Consider the following 18,184-nt stretch of genomic DNA (forward strand, 5'->3'; position numbering starts at 1 on the left):
CTCAAGGTGACTGGAGAAATTTAACTCTAATTGGCAACTGGGTGGCGCTATAACAACAGAAAAATGCTTAAAATGGCTAAAATGCGACTGATCGCTGTGGCTCCCCCTGTGGACCAATGTTGGTGTTGTTTTCTAATGTTTGGTATGACTAAGTCATGGTATGGTATGCTGTACTCAATGGGTATGGACTAGTTGTTTTAGTATTGTTTGAAGAATCCTTTTATTAGAGATGCACTGATCCAATTCTTTCAAGTTCTGATGCCAGAACGTGGACATCTGCTGATACCAGAGCTCATCTGTTGCATAAAATTTGCAGTGCATTAAAATTAAATGTTTTTCAAAGTAATTTATATGAAATGTAGGTTAATGGGTTCCTGGGCCCAGACCTTTTGAATCCACCCAGTCTACTTATTTGAGTTGACTGATTCATCTGGCATTGTGATGTGAAATACAGTTTCTTGGTTAAAGTTAAAAACAACCAATGAGCGCCGCAGTCGGACTCAATTAGCCAATCAGCGCTATTGCGGGCACTAATACTGTTGTCCTACTGTTGCCAAGCGTTGTGCCAGAACCAATGAGTGGTAAAAACAACAACAGCAAGCGTCACAGACAAGACAGACGCTACTATCAAGGTTGTACATGTTAAATCAACACATTCTCTCGATATCGCCCGACATTGTAGTTTGTTTTCTTCGCTCTGCTTCACTTTTATTACCCAGCAAAACAGGTATTGTGGGCATGACTACGTGTCAGCGTGGATTTAAAATGACTTCAGATTCAGGTGGATGTGTTGTTCCCTAGTGATGGGTTATGAAGAATTGAATCGCCCTCCCCACAGACATACGTTACAGTGAATGCAATGTCAAACTGAAGATGGAAATGCAGAGTGACGCGTCGTCAATTCTGTCTGGTATCAGGTAGGGTTAAGCAGGCTTCAAAGTGTCCAGTAGCAAACTGACAACTCTCCCATGAGGTTTTCAAAGTGAATATTTGAAATAATAGTGCAAGAACTGTCTGAAGAAATAAATGTCTTTGTATTCCAACATGTTCTGGGCTTGGAGCAGGCAATTAACCTCTGTGCTAAAGGTGCTAGCGTAGCATAGCTTGCAGCCATCCTAACACAGCCTCAGGGACATTCTCCATGAATGTTTAAACTGCAGTTGGAAAGAAATGGACAAGCCTTCGTTCATTTGACCTGGGGGTGGCGTCATAAGGTCTTTTCAGAGGTAAGCAACATTCCGCTTGGATCCACAGGACTTACTGTGCTCCTCATGTGAATGGACAGGGGCTCCATGAATAAAGGCCAGGCTCTCAATTTGTAGTAACCAACATCAGACTGTGGAATCCAGAGCAGTCAAAAATAAGTCTTTTCATGGCCAATGGCCTACATCTCTGTAATATGACTGTCTTTAATTGCTAGCTGACAAAAAGCCTGAAGTTTAAGTTAAATGAAGCTTGAGCAGAGAGTTGAGGTGTTAAATCAGAGTGCTCACTGTGTATGGTACTGTAGGGCCGCCCCAAGTGTCTTCGTTAGTATTTATAACGGATCAATCTGATGCAATGTGATTATATTGTCCTAAACAATTTACAGTGTATTAAGTAACAAGATCAACATCTCAGATAAAAGATAATAAATAATCCTCAAACATTCTCAAACAATCATCGACAAAATCTCACTTCAAGGACCAGAAAAACGACCAGAACTGATACTAATGGACCTTGTGGTGACATGGTGTTTTTATATGTCCAAATGATTTTAACAAACTAGAATTACTGCCTCGTGGTTGTATGCCTCTGCGCACCAGATCTATACAATCAGCACAGTTTCAAGGTGGACACCCGAGAGGAGAGTCACCAATTAAGTATCTGACCAAATGTCTCCCCTTCTGTTCCTGAGATATGACGTTAATTAATGGTCAGAATGTTTATAATGATGTCACAGTGAAGCTGACCTTTGACCTCTTGGATATGAAATGTCATCACTTCATTATTTTATCCTGTTAGACATTTTTGTGAGGTTTTGTCATAATAAGCACATGAATTCTTGAGTTATGGCCAAAAACATATTTTGTGAGGTCACACTCACTTCGACCTTCGACCACAAAATTCTAATCAGTTTATTCTTCAGTCCAAGTGGACGTTTGTGCCATATTTAAAATCCCCCAAGCTGTTCTTGAGATATTGCGTTCATGAGAATGAGATGGATGCAAAGTCACAGTAACCTTGATTTTTGATCCATGACCACCAAAATCGAATTAGTTCATCCTTAGTCCAAGTGAACGTTTGTGCCAAATTTGAAGGAATTCCCTCAAGGTGTTTTGAGATAGCACATTCACAAGAATGAGACAGACAAGGTTACAGTGACCTTGACCTTTGACCTCTGACCACCAAAATCTGATCACTTCAAGTAAACATTTGCGCCAAACTAGAAGAAATATCCTCAAGGCGTTCTTGAGATACCATGTTTACAAGGATGTGATGTACACAGGGACAACCCGATAGCCACTGCTATCGCCGGCACGGAGGCATAAAAGGATTCAGTGTTCGCTTGACCTTGTCAAGTAGTTCTAGTTGCCTAACTTCACCGAATCTTGACAATAAAGACAGCAGATCGGAAAAGACTGAAGTTACTGTATGTTTACAATAAATAATCTTGACTGATGCAAGAAGACATGGATGCTAACAGCGGTCTCAACAAATTACCACCACTTAAACCTCTGCTTTCGAGGAAGGACGGTCATTATTCACAAGACTACAGGAGGTCACTTGTAAACAAAATGTAAATATGGTCCTATTTAGGGATTTGAACGAATGCCCCGTGCTGTCTTTTCTGGAAACAGTCTCTATTAGCTTCCCATATCTGTTCCACTGCAGCCTCGCTGATCCTGCAGCTCTACATACAAGACACAATGTCTTGTGTACAAGTTTGTCATTTCCTGCAGTTGGCAAGAATCCACAGTTCTGGCAGGCGACCAAGCTGGCCTCCCGTTTTGTGTTATATTGATAAAATAATGCAATAGTAAATCACTTCCGCTGCAATAAGCCTGGTCACAGATGGACTGTAGGCAGTCGGGTCTCAGGAGGGAAACAATGCAATTACTGTCGGCCCACACAGGCGGTTCAGGGGAAATTAAATGCTTATTGCTTGTTAAAAACACGGACATCAGAGATAAAAAATAAAAATCTGTCCTATAATAGAAGCTGGGTTGGTGCCATTTAACGAAGTGGCCAAAAAAAAAACTCAGTGAAGCTGAAGATTGCTTCTGATGAAGAAAATACTGTAAGTGTTAAGTGTTAAACTCTTCCTGAGGACTAAAGAACACATTTCATTTAAACTGTAGAGAGGATCCTGCAGGCTTCATTTACCACATGTTGTAATCAATCAAAGGCAATAGGTAGAAATTACGCACAACATATGTAGAAATGTCAAATATAATGTAACGGTGCAGCTATTAAAAAAAAGCTGCCATGGCTTTGAATGTTTGGACGCGGTAGTGATTGAATATTAATAACTGTAACCTTTATTGTTTTAGGAGTTTACAAAACTGTCAAGGAAAAAAACAACAACTAAACATGGCAGAATATGCAAGAGCCAAGTTTTTTGTGCGGGATAAACTTGGACCAAATTATATCCTACATTTAGTGCTGAAATTAACTTTTAATTTCACTTTTAATTAGAGTTCACGCCCTGAGGGGGCAGGCGCTATATTGAGTTTGTGCCAGTTTATTATTATTATTTGTCATCAGCAGCCTCGGCTCAAATTGTCCTGAGCTGGAATGAGCTAAAAACATGAAACTTGCCCCATTAACTGGAAATGATGTTAAATGCTTCCCAAGAATATGACCCCAACTGGGCACTGAAATTAACGTCCAAAAACACATTGTTGAAAAAGCCACGCCCTTCACATCGTAGATCATATAAGTCCACCATGAGGGATTTTATGCAAATCTGCATAATGTGAAAAACGGTAAAATGAATAAACTCTTTTTAAATTTTGACTCTATCAATAACAAACTTGGGATATGGCCTTGTGGGACTGAGATACACATTTGAATGACTAAGACTGGACGGAAAACATGGCCACCGTCAATCAAGGTCTTCACAAAGAGTTGGACTTAGCAGTTAACTGACTGTGACTCATTAGCGATCTGTCTCATCATCATAAATCTTGGTGGCTATTGTACGTACATGTTGGAGAAGACCCAACCCATGGGGGGCTCCACAAACACCACCATGTGTACCTCAAAGCCTGGTGGACAGAACTTCCCCAAATTTGGTGCACATGCTCTGACAGCAAGTGTTATTTAAGATCTATTGTATTATAATGACTTACATATATATATATATATATATATATTGCACAGGGAGTTTGCAATCTTGTTGTATGCTTGCTCATATAATGACAAATAAAGGTCTTCTTTTTCATATCCGTTTGCAGAGATTAGTGTCTGAATATTTGGGAGATACATGGCTTGTGAAAAATGGGTTCAATATTTACTTCCTTTGACTATGGGGCAAAATGATTTGTGCTGATGTTCATTTCTGCGATTGGAGTGAAGAGACTTAGGAACTGCCACTAGTCTCCTAAAGCAGCAGTACACTGGAGAAGCCCACGCTCAACAGACAAGGAAATGATTTTAAAATGTGCCTTCTTCTTTCTGGACTGTCTCTGGTTTAAAGCAGGCAGAGATTCCGTGTTGCATTTCTCTCCTTCTCTCATTTTTTCATCTCTCAACAATCCCTCAAAGTAATTTCGAGAGGATTACTTCATTATTCTATTTAGAAAATTTCGTGTGTAAATATGTGAATCAAATTAAGTAGCTCTGAAGAGGTTAAATAAAGAAAAGGTGCAGAGAGGCTGAGATGTGTGACGTCAGTGATGAAGGGAATGAAGAACAAAAAAGAGGTCAAAGTCGTTTTCAAGGTGGCTAAAACACAACACAGCGTGTGTGAGTGTGTGTGTGTGTGTGCTGTTGAACAACGCAAGCAAGCATTTAATTGTGAAAGAAGGAGAGCTTTTCTTGGTTCTCTGAGCCTCCACCTCTGGTTTCTGCACTCCGACCACGTCCGTCCTCCCTGAGAAGCAATTAACAGAATCAAACGCCCTTGACCGCGGCTTCCCACCGGGTCCACCGAGGCTCGATTAGAAAGCTCACAACACACCGCTGCAGGGGCAAAGTGACCACGGCTGTGGTTGGGAACATTTTCCGAAGCAAATTTGTGTCTGTCCGTCCAGGAGAAAGAAAAAAAAGAAAACAAAAAACAGAGACAGTTCTTCCTCTGGAGCAGTTATTCCCTCAGAGGCCGACGTCAAACTGTGGTTTTGTGCCGAGCGCTGAGTCACGCAATTAAACTGACAAACCCCAACTCTACTGATGGACATTTTGTTTGAACGGATGCTGCTGGACTGCAGTAATGCTGAGCTGATCAAAGGAGGGGGGTCAGACAACTGTGGCAACATCATCAGAACTAATGTCCACCTGACATTTACAGGGTGTCTCTATTCAAAGTGCAGCTGAACTGAACAGCACCATTTGCACTAACTCTGCAACTCTACAAAACCTTTGTCCTATTTTGTCTCATATTTTTGGTTTTACGGTTTAAAAAAAATTACGTAACACAAAATATACATTTCCCCATAATCACAATGTTTTTAAATTACATGCAACATCCACGGAAACTAGTTATTTGGTCAGTATATTAAACATAACTCTGTTTATAATACTGAAACGTCACCTACCTTAAAATCACTGCAATCCCATTCCCCTTTTCTGGTCTTCATTCACAGAGTTCTACCTTAACACAAGTCACATTTAAGACTTTACCAATGCCACTTCGAATAAAATTTAAGACCAATTTTACATCGACCAAAATTGAAGGAATCTAGAATTACCGCCCCACAGTTGTATGCCTTCATGCACCAATCAAGTTTCTCTTAAAGTATACATCCACGTCTGTGAAAATATGGATGCTTCACTCCTACTGTCCCCGCGACAGCACAGAAGATCTACACAATCAGCAGAGTTTCAAGGTGGGCACCCAAGATTAGTGTCACCAATTCAGTATCTGATCAAATGTCTCCCCTTCTGTTCCTGAGATATGACTGTGAGTAATGGCCAGAAAAGTGTTTTATGCAGAACATTACGATGTCACAGTGAAGCTGACCTTTGACCTTTTGGATATAAAATGTCATCACTACATTATTTTATCCTGTTGGACATTTGTGTGAAGTTTTGTCATAATTAGCAAAGGAATTCTTGCGTTATGGCCAAAAATATTTTGTGCGGTCACAGTGACCTTGATCTTTGACCTTCAGCCACAAAATTCTGACCTGTTTTTTCTTCAGTCCAAGTGGACGTTTGTGTCAAATTTTAGACAATTCCCTTAAGGTGTTCTTGAGATATTGCATTTTGCAACAGACAAGATCACAGTGACCTTTGACCTCCAACATCTAATCAGTTCATCGCTGAGTCCAAGTCAATGTTTGTGCCAGATTTGAAGAAACTGCTTCATGCTGGTCTTGAGATTCTGTGTTCACGAGAATGAGATGGATGCAAGGTCACATAGACCTTGACCTTTGACCACCAAAATCTTATCAGTTCATCTTCCAGTCTAAGTGAATATTTGTGCCAAATTTGAAGAATTTCCCTCAAGCTGTTCTTGGGATATCATGTTCATGAAACAAGACAGACAAGGTCACAGCGACTTTGACTTTTGACCTTTTACCACCAATCACTAATCAGTTCATTCTTGAGTCCACCTGTGGACCTTTGTGCTACATTTGAAGAAATTCCCTTAAGGCGTTCTTGACATATGTGTTCACAAGGACGGGACGGATGGATGGACAACTCAAAAACATAATGCCTCCGGCAATGGCTATCACCGGCGCAGAGACATGACAAAGAATGAACTGAACTGACATTAATAATGTAGGTTTCGGAACAGTTCTGCCCAAATGTTCATTATAATATTTAAAAAAAAGACTTTTCTGTCTCATGGTGCAGACAGGCTAAGAACAGAAGTGGGAAATATTGTTTGTAAGTTTTCTTGCAGATTTTGTTTTTCTCACTGTACATGTGGGATTTCACTGTTTTGATTCCCAAACCCGGTGGGTCGGGTCCAATCGGGCTCGGGCAGAGAATCAGAGCTCTAGCTGTAACCGGTCTGTGCTTGAATTCATACCCAAATAAATGGCCGAATAGGGCAACAGAAGAGCGTGGCTGCAGGCCACGTCACGATCCCACCACCCCTGGCTCATCCTCGTTATCATCTGCTCACAAATTCCCTGACTTTAGAGGCCTCCATATTTACTCATGTGCGAGGGCGTGCTGCATGTGACGTCTTTGTCATTGTTCTTTTGTGCATGTGGGTCAGTTTAAGACCGTGACCAGTTAAAAATGGAATCTGATATTGACCACTTTAACAAAAATTATGTGAAAAGCCAAACAAAAATATTAGATTTGAGTATCGAGCACTGAGCTTTGTAGCGTGAGCGTAGCCTTAGGCATGAATGAATGGACGAGGCAGAGACACTGGACAGACTGAGGAAAGGAACAGTATATTCCACGTCATGTGTTTTCATCCTGACTGCGTGCTGTGATTGCACGGAGCTGCTTGTGATTGCGAACGTGTGAACCCGGCGACATGACAATGTGACATATGCAGCGTGATTACAGATGACAATCATGATGATTACTGTGCAGTTTGGACTCTTTACCCTGATGGTCGGGAGGTGATGCATTTCTTCAACAGGCTTCCCACTCTTTTTTTCTCCAGGATATTTTCAATGATACTGAGCTGGAATGACACTCTGGATCACACAGCAGACTAATAACCTCCTCTCACTGCTCATCAGTGGTTGGTGTGTAGCACGGGGGAAGCCTCTGATTCCCTTGGAGAGATCATTAGAATTCGGTGCTGATCCCCGTCACTTAATACTGAGATTGTCTCCAGCACAACAATGTCAGTGGTCATTTGATCAAATGTCCAACGCTACCTGTGTTTTCCTGACAAGGACCTATACTGGTCTGTTTTCAAACCACAGGAGCCAACATAATGTTTCCTTTACAAAGTTTTAAAGGGTCAGTTCATCCAAATTACAAAAGACATTTTTCTAGTTAGCAGTAGCGGTGTCTAGTCAAGTAGAGTGTTGCTGTCTACAGTAAGACAAGTTTTGACAGGCTGTCTCATTCAAGTTAATGGAAGAGTGTGTCCAAATATTTGACTGGTACTGTTGGTACTGATGTTTTTAGCTAGGCCTACATAACAGTGGCCTGATAATCTGTCTTTTTTGTTGGTTTGTTTTGTTTTCTACAAACCAAACACTTTTCCCTTTCATAGCCAGCGCTGTTTATCTCTGACAACGCAGTTGCTAGGAGCAGCTAACTCCAGCCACATCCACACTAATATGGATTCATTTTAAAACAAACTGAAAATGAAATCAATCTCCGTAAACAGAGGTGTTTTAGCACCGTTTCACAAATAATCTCAGTCCATATTAACACACCGGAAAACACATATCATATGACCATTTACTTACATTGGGCATGCACATGCAGATGTAAATAGGAAGCAAATTGTCTACTCTGTGGTTGCTTGCTTAGTTACAGAAAATACTATGGGGATGGCAACAAGTAAAAAAAAAAGAGATTTCTTTGCTTGGACTGACAAAGAGGTAGAACTGTAACATGAGTGTAACGCCCAGGCCACGCTGTTGTTGTTGTTGACGATGCAGTGGCTTGCACGGCTCCATAAATGCTTGCTTTTAATTGTAAACATACAGTACTCATAGCAACAGGCAGCTCTGCAGCAGCAACATTGTCTATGTTAACACAGCATGTGTGTGAGCCACAACAGTTGCATGAGGTAGTTGTCATGCGCTACTAACGCAGGCAGCGTGGCCCTGGCATAGGGCGGTCAAGGCAGTGGAACAGATTGGAAGGCATTACAAAAAAGCAAATGTGGCAATCCCCATTATCCATTGCCTAAGGAAGCCAATGGGTATGGAGTATGGATAGTATGGATAGAAGGATAAAATCACAAAAGTTATGTAGACCTAACTATGTAATGTTTTGGCTTCACCGACTGTGACTAACAAGACTACTTCAGGAAGCAAACTTCAGTGACTGCATCAATGTTTTCAAGTCTCCTTTTACGCTGATCCTAGTCTGAGTGGGCGGAAGTTCGTTGCATAGATCAGCCTCTCATTGGGCGGAACGAGCCACCCGCTGAAGTCCCGCCCTACCACCTCCGGTTGTGTAGCAGTTTTCAACCATTTTCAACACGTCCTTTACTAACTTTTGCGGTGTTTGATCTTGCGGGGATGTAGCCATTTTTCTGTCATGGTTCGCGTCCTGTAGGCGATATTTTTGTTGGCGTGTTACACCAAAACCTGTTTCCCCCCGGCAATATTTTTGCAAGCGCACCGTTGCTGTGGCACCGCCCAGAACGATTGTAATTGGTTGAAAGAAATACAAGCAGCCGGGGCGTTTTTTTCTCCAATCTTAAAGTGAGAGTCGGCCCAGCCAGACCTTTCTGTTCTTGATCCAGACTCTAATGCAACCCTGGACTTTTCAAACTAAAACGGGGTCAGCAGTGTTTTCAACAGTCTCCAATTTAGCAGCTCCAAAACAAAGTAGTGTCGACGCAAGGCGTAAACGTAGCAATAGTTATGCATTTTCAAACAACATGTATTAGTGTGGATGTAGCCTAAGCATTTGTCCCACTGATTAAGAACTGTGTCCATTTAAGAGTTGGCATTCATTTAAAAGTCGCCAACCTGTACAGCTGCTTTGATCCAGTCCAAGCTCATCATTTCTTGGCCATGTTTCTGTCATTACATAAATATGTTGTTGATAAAATCTCTATTTTTTAACCTGTGTCCAGGTTACTCCAAATAATCCACAAAAAACAAGTTTAAAACACAGATCTCTCAGAGACTACTTTCTATATACATACATCTAAACTATCTGCGTTGCTACATATCTTCTGAGGTAAGTCAGAAAATCAGCTGTTGTAAATACTTAAATTTAGCAATAAATGCCCTCATTTAACCACACCGAAAGACAAACAAACCAAACTCCACAATTAAAATGATGAAAACGAGGATGTTCTTGAAAATGTTTCTTTAAACAGTTCTGTAGAGACATGGTTTGTACAGCTGTGAAGACTAGTGGTTCGATGAATCTCTTACAGTGTTCATACTAAATTAAGAAATAATTATAATAAAATAAGAACTCAAGCCAGCACAGCAATGGCTAGATTTGATGTTGAAGTCTGATTTTAATATTTAAGGACGTGTCCTTCCTGTGTGACCTCCTCCTTCAAAGACAGACTTCCTGCCTCAGATCTGACCGAAGGATCTGCTCATTATGTTGCAGGAAGACTGTTAGAAATGGCTGCTGCCATTAATGCAAAGATGTTCCCAGAGGTGATGAACGCGCAGCAGCTGAAGGAATTTATGCACCATAATTATGTGTGGATTATGTGAAGGCTGCACTTCTATTTAAATCATGGAAGATTAGGTGTGTTGATTGGACTGTTAGGAGCAGGAAAAGTGGGAAAGAGCAAAACCATAGGAAATGGCTTTTCTGTTTCCTCTTAAGAAACATACAAAGAGGTCTTTAACCACAGGGACTCAGTAGTTGATCCCTGGTGGTCCATATTTCTGCAGCAATTTTGAATAATGGTCCATAAAAAAGCCTGTTTCATTTCAGGAGCTCAACAAAGGCAAATTCTGAGGACGAAAATGCCTCTCTTATGCCCCAGTATCCAATAGTCTGTTACAGGCGTGTCATTTTGGATGATTCTTGTAAACTATAAGCTGGAAAACATTATGTGACATATATCCTTGGTGCTCAATGAAGCACTGATCGCAGATAACGTGAGCTTTACTTAGGGTGCTTTCACAGCTGCCCTGTTTGGTTCAGTCTGATCGAACTCAGGTTCATTTGCCCCCTCAGTGCAGTTTGTTTGGGCAGGTGTGAACACAGCAATCACACTCAGGTGTGAACACACCAAAACAACCAGACTGAGACCTTCTTGAAGAGGTGGTCTCAGTCTGGTTCCAAAGGAACTCTGGTGCGGTTGGTTTGTGGTGAGAAGGTGTTCCGACCTGGATGTGAAGCAACTGCAGTCACATGACACATTGTTTGGGTTAAACATGAGCATGTTACAGTCCTGGAGGATTATTAATGTGCACCTCCTCCTGTACTGCCTTAATATGCACATTCAGCACATCCAATGCATCAAAACATTGTTTTCTAGTTGGAGCCGCGCCTCGTTTTCAAACTGTATGGTTTGACTAAAATGAACAATGACAGCAATATAGTCCACGATCAGCAGCGCTAAAAAATATTGCTGATAGTGTGCTGATGTCTCAAATCCCACACAGCTGTTTTGCACCTACGGGAAGTGAGGACGGAATTTTTTGTTTTTTAAACCCACTTCTTGTCTTTTTTTAAACGACAAACTGCAAACAGACAGCAGGGCATTAAGATTTTAACTGTATCGGAACAGAGGGGTCTAAGAGTACCACAAGCTGCAGCCTCCATAATGATCATGCAGTTGAGTCAACACCTCCACAGTGGGAGGTTTTATTGCAGGACTGCTGAATTAGACTCCTCAGGTTCAGTCTGACCTTCAGGTCTTCTGGAGGACACATTCTGGTGGTCTGCGTGCTGAGGCTGGTTGTGTCCTGCTAAGGACATGTTTCTGTGTTGTTACAGGCCCTGCTGGGCTCACACATGTAAGTCTAACTTATTTGAACTCACTTGGTTCAAACGGAGTAGGAAGGGAAGCTCACAGGCTGCTCTGGCATCGTTTAAAAGAAAAATCCCCTTTTTTCATGTGCTAAAAAAGACCATGGTTGGTGAAGGTTGTCCTCAAGGTGATTTCTTTGATGCATAGTGTGACACTTTTCATCAAAGAGAGGCCTGTTATGCAAATTCACAGTTAGAAGGAAGAAAAGAGAGCGGAGAGTGTGTGTGTGTGTGTGTGTGTGTGTGTGTTCATATTCAACCTCAAGTGTTCTCAGCAGGTCTGACGCATTTCATCACACTAACAATGCAGCTTTCCGAACAGTCACTGACACATATTCTCGATTCTTCTCACACATAATAAAGGTACTTTAAAGGGAAATTTCGGTTTATTTCAACCTGCCAAGAAATCTCTACATCAACAAGAATAAGTGGAAGAGAGCCGTGTCTTTTTGAACTAATGACTATGTCAAATGTTATTTTAGATTCTGAGAGGCAATGACCATCTGCTGATTTTGAACCTTCTCTACAACACACTGAACTTTTGAATTTATTTATTTATGTATTTTATTTTGGCAGTTTGTCTTTTTCTTTATTTGAGTGCCAAACCCTCCAACACATCTCTGTTGAGGTGCAGTCAAATCTAACAGGACACAATAATGAAGGAGTTTCCTGTGGCAGGTTTGCACAGTGACTGCTGTTTTATTGTTCAGGATAGACGGTGAAACCTTTGCGGGTTTGAGAAGAGCCTCCTTGTGACACCTGCAGGTGTCATCAACCGGACAGGAGCTCGTCCAACGCCAAATAATGACGTGGAGACACTGTCCCAAGTTGGATCACATCCCAACTCCTTAATTCCTCCGCATGTGACGAAGGGAGTCGTCGGTACTTGTGGGGTTTGAGGTAGACAAAAGCAAGCAGGACAAGAAGAAGAAGAAGACACAAGGAGGGATGCAAAAAAGAAAAAATACAGGGTCCAAAAATAGCTTTTTGTTCACATGGAAACCACCCGAATGAGACGGAGAGGGGAGAGGAAGCCACGGTGAGAGCGAGGAAGAAAGGAGGGATGATTTAAAAAAGATGAGAATAAAGAGATAAAGAGGGAAGGAGAGAGAAGGTGGTAAAAAGGAGATGGGAGGAGTGACAGTGGAAGAGAGGTGGTGGAGCAGCATGTAAAGAGGAGAGGGAGAAAGGACGAGATGAAAAGGAGAAAGGAAATAAAAATGACAGAGAGGAGATGACAAGACGAGAGGAGGAGAAATAAATCGGAGATTTTCTTCAATATTGTGATGTCCGTTTTTATTGTCTCAAACTTTTCAAGCTGCCATCTTGGTCTGGTCTCCCCTGTAAAGAGGAGGTTTCTGACCTCAGTGAGACTGTCTCTGTTAAATAATACATCAAAAACCCCTTTGCATCTTTACTTGTGTCAATGTAGAAAGCTTAAATTTTAAAGAACTGCAGATCCTATTCAGGGTCAGGATCTGTTTGTCATACCCTGCACGTTTTTCAGGTTTAAAGAAATAATAATTTTATTGATATTTTTAGGGCTGTCAAATGATTATTTTTTAAAATGAATCACATTTTTAATCGCATATTTAAAATTTCATTATTTTGGATTTCAAAACAGTTTTGAGGTCCACATTAACAGTCTCTTGAAGGGGAATCAACTGAAAGGGACAAAACAGCAGCATGTGATTAAGGTCCTGTTTATACGACAACGATTTCAACTGAAAACGGTAAACTTAAGATACGCTTTAGCCGATCGTTTACACGAAAGGCAGCGTTTTGTTTGCCTGAAAATGCAACGTTTTGAAAACGGGTTCCAGAGTGCAATTTTTTGGAAACGGCACCGTCTCCATTGTCATGTAAACTTGCAATATGCAGCTCCTCTGAAAACGGAGACTTTTCGCACATGTGCATTACGCTTCCAGTCACTAGGCACGCGCGAGAAAGTCGTCCATCACAACAACAATGGCGGACTCCTGAGCTCTGCTTGTGCTGCTCACCCTGTTGAATTTATCAACGCTTCCCCATCATAGTGTAGATTTACTGTAGCAACTCAACCTCGTCGTCCGTCCAGACAAACATTCGTACGGTTGCCATTTTGTTTGTTTATACATCGCCGCTATGTAGAAGGAAGCGTAAGGGTGACTCGGGCGTACTATAAGCGGAGCGGACTCTGCGAGGAATGTCCGCAGTCATTCGGGCTTCCATAGTCGAGCACATTTCCGCGTTGTAGTTTCCTGTAAAAATGTCCATGAAATCGATCCCCGCAATGTGAAAAATACATGCCGAGCAGTCTTTTGTGACACTGGTGTGCGGAGCGGAGTCTGCGCGGTCGTAAAATCTGAGCTTTGCACACACAGGGATTGCGGACATCCGCTTTTAGTCCGGGCGGACCTCCGCAGAGTCCGCGGAGTCCGCTCCGCGTACATTCCACCCGAGTATGTTTGGGCCTTAAGCGTCACACCGCCAGCTACTGGCCTGGCATTTATACTGCAGCGTTTTTGGTCATTTTTGCGGATCCGTGTGCACGGCGATTGTTATCAAAACGTTGTCGTCTCAACGCGGAACTTTTTTTCAAAACGAAAATGAGAAACAATTCTGTTTTCAGTGGATCATTTTCGTGTAAACATGGCCTAAAGCAGTTTTAATGAGTAACGTGTTGTGTTCGGACCTTAATGCATCTCAATTAACGCATTAACATTGACAATCCTAAATATATTAGGGCTGTTTTATTTTTATTTACTTGACTTTCCAGTCAAGATACAACATTACCTGTTAATGAAGCCTAATGTATTTAATGTAGTGTTAGAACATTAATAATACAGAAATTGTTCTAGAACTTCAATTTTATTTTGTTATTTTACTCCCGAATTGTTTTCTTTTACATGTGAAAAAAACCTACGTTCTTGTTCATGCACGTTAGTACAATATGTATCTCTATTTTCTGTATTTCTGTTTGGGGGCTGATGTTTGGTTAAGGTACATGTTACCAACAGAAAGGCATTTTTAGCGGAAAAGAAAAAAGAGCAAAGCACAGTGTGTCATATGAATGTTTGGATTTTGAGTTTAATTAAAAACCAGCAGGGTGATTCTTCTGCCCCACAGGGAGGTTAAGTGTTTTTACTTTTGTATAAATATGCACTTTTATTCTATTTTCTCTACTATGTGGGATATGTGAGATGAGAGGAGAACAGGGAGGAGAGGAGTCAGCTAGAAAACAAAGAAGAGGTGAAGACTGGAGAACAAAGAGAAGTAAAAGTGAGCAAACAGGTGAAATGTAGAGACCAGCGTTAAGCTTCCTGTCCTGCCTCGCTGATTTTTGCCATAAATCTTCAATGCCTTAAACACCACTGAGAGCAGAGCGGCGTTTTCAGTCCCAGGAGGGGATGAGGAGGTGCAGAAAACTCCTTAGTGTGACACATCACCAGGATTTTCTACTTCACCCAGACTACAGGCCAGGGTCTGAGGGTTGAAGGAATATAATGAGGTCTGAGGTGTGTGGAGGCATGAAGCTTTAATTCCAACACTCGAGTTCAGGCGAGGGTTTATATTCCTTCAGCTGGTGCTCCGATCCAGAGCAGGATTTACTTTAGATCCTGACTCTTCTTGCACTGAAGGCAGCGAATGTTAAAGAGGTAAAAGGTCAAACAAAGACAAGAAAATACACAGCAGACACTTTTCACTTTCTGTGTATGGAGAACTTTAATGATACTGTAAGTTCTTCAAAAGAGGATAAAATGGCTTTTCAATTATTCTTGGAAACAGCGTCTTAAAGGGCGGTTCCCATGGCAATGGTTGACTGACAACTGAGAGCTGGAGTTGCTATGAGACGTCAGCTTCTGAGGTGACAACAGAGTGAACTAGAACGACTGCACATATAAACATGAATTCTTGAGTTATTCCCGAAAACATATTTTCCACATTGATCTTTGACCGTTAACCACACAATGCTAATCAGTTTCTTTTTCAGCCCAAGTGGACGTTTGTGTCGATTTTAAGGAAATTCCCTGAAGGTGCTCTTGAGATATTGCATTCAAGAGAGTTGCAAGGTCACACTGACCTTGACCTTTGACCACAATACACAACCACTTCATTGCCGAGTCCAAGTGAACACTGCGCCAAATTTTAAGAAATTCCCTCAAGCTGTTTTTCTGATGTTGCGTTCACGAGAATGAGATGGATCCAAGGTCACAGCAGCCTTGACCTTCGACCCTTGACCCAGGCTACCTTGCATGTCATATGTAGACGTGGGAAGTCCACAACCAAGCAGAAATATGTGGCAATATCAGAGTGAGAATGTGTTGGGCAAATAAGTAATACCGTGTTTGCGCCAAGAACACAGGAAGTAGAATGATGGACAGAGAAAAAGAAAACGGAGGTGCAGAGACATCCCTGAAAACATCAGGAAAGGAATTTAAACAAACAGAGAGAAGTCATATTTGGACCAGCGCTTGGTGTGACACTCCTATAACCAGTTACCAACGAATCTCTGAAGATACAAAGAATTTTACTGTAACTGTGTGGCTGTTTGTGCTGATCGCTGTGAATCGGACTGTTTTCACAAAGAGGCTCATTTGTACAGAAAGGAGCCAATGTTCCCACAAATGTATGCATGTCACCTCATTTAAATATGTGCAAATAGCACGGGAGCACTGGGGTGCTATTTGTTTGGCAGCACAGTTAGGGGTGTATTTCATCCTTTGCCGGTGGTTTGACAAATACATGGTTTCTTTTTGTCTTATTTGTGCAGGTTTCTGAGCCTCGCAATCCTTTTGTGAAGTCGCCCCTAGATAATATACAGAGTACCTAAAGTGCTGGAGTCACTGACAGAGCTGAGCGATGTTAGCCACTCAGCTCGTTTAAACCTTTGTGGTCGAGGCTGCTGGATTTAAAGCCATACAAGAATCTCATTTATTGCCCGCCCGCACAGATATTGCACCAATCAAATTACAGGACCAACACTGTCAGTCAATACCAGAAATCAGCGTCCCTTAGAGAACACCAATAACGAGTTCTTTCATTTCAAAACCTTTTTAAATGATGCAAATATGAGCTGAGCGTCTCTCTGGTATGAGCAGTGCTTCAGAGTCTGTTGTGCTCTGCTGCATTAACCTTGAACAATCACTGCACTCTGTTGTCTGAGTGTCCTCCGTTCCTAAACTCTCTACGTTTACTCAAAATGACAGTAAGGAAAAAAAGAAACAAGACGGCAGACTGTATGAGCAATAAATCTCCTCCTGTCCCCGGAACACTGCCCACATATGATAAGAGAAATGTCTGGGAGAGAAATAAAAGCTGCAGAGAAAAAAAAAGAAGGTCTTTTTCAAACTTGAGTTATGATCAGCTGAAACTCAAGGACATCACAGAGGAGCGGGGTTTGTTCTCCTCCCTCTCTTTGTTAAACAGTGCGTACAGTATGAAGACAAAAAGATTAACTGCCACAATCTTATACTTCTGCATATTGTCTTTACTTTAAACTTCATAAATCTTAATGTTGGAAAAGTCAGCTGTGCAGGTTTATTCTGCATTTAAACATTTCTCATTTTTCTGTACGTGTTGAAAGTTGCACATAGCAGCAAACAACAACTGACCTCACAGTATTTCAATCCTATCTGCCTGTTTGAAAACATCTGCAGTAAGCTTTATTACAGCAGCCAACAGCTCAGTTTGGAAACTGTGACATCTGATCTCTGCTCTCGACGAGGGACAACAGGGATGTGTCACAGTGTGTGTGTGTGTGTGTGTGTGTGTGTGTGTGTTTACAGGGGATTCTGGAGGTTTGCAGGACTCAGCAACACTGATTCTGAAACTGGATGTTGAGGCTTAAATTCAGCCTGAGGATCACCGAGCAGAGCGACACCAGAGGGATCTCAGATCTGTTACTGAACAGAGGGAGTCACGTGGATTAAACTTGGGCTGCCCACTGAAAGTCAGAGATTTGAATCATCAGTCCGAGGCCCCTCAGTCCACTGAGATAGCTTCAAGTTGAGCAGCCATTTTTTCTGCTGTGCAGTGTACTTCTTTGGTCCCCAGAATTTGCTGCAGAGTGCACGCTCTTGACTTTCAGTGTTCTTTGGTACAGACCGCTGCAGACAGGTAAGCAGCGGCACAGGGGAAGAGAGGTTTTGCACCGTAAAGGCCAAAACTCACCGTCAGCGAACTCCACATGTCAAAAATTACACCCCTATTACTTTCAATGTACAACCCGTCACTGTAGCTATTATGGTTTTTAATTTAGATCTGGTCAAAAAGAATCATGGCAACGTGACTGTCTGCAGGATACCCATTTTTAAAGGGTTAAGATGGGTGGGGCTGGTGGCGACCCACAGTTCTCCTGCTCCTGTCCTCCCCTGTTATGTGTCACTGTCGTTTTTCTATGTTTCTTGGACGGGACGTAACTGAAAGGCAACCCCCCCCCCCC

At 41.8% G+C, this 18,184-nt stretch overlaps 1 protein-coding gene across 2 annotated transcripts in view; it reads right to left on the minus strand.

The window, feature by feature from the left end:
* Positions 1–18,184, minus strand: part of efr3a (EFR3 homolog A (S. cerevisiae)) — a 592,036-nt gene that overhangs the window by 78,919 nt on the left and 494,933 nt on the right. The window lies entirely within an intron of this gene.

This window comes from Epinephelus moara, chromosome 21 (assembly GCF_006386435.1).
Source record: "Epinephelus moara isolate mb chromosome 21, YSFRI_EMoa_1.0, whole genome shotgun sequence".
Classification (NCBI taxonomy): Eukaryota; Metazoa; Chordata; class Actinopteri; order Perciformes; family Serranidae; genus Epinephelus; species Epinephelus moara.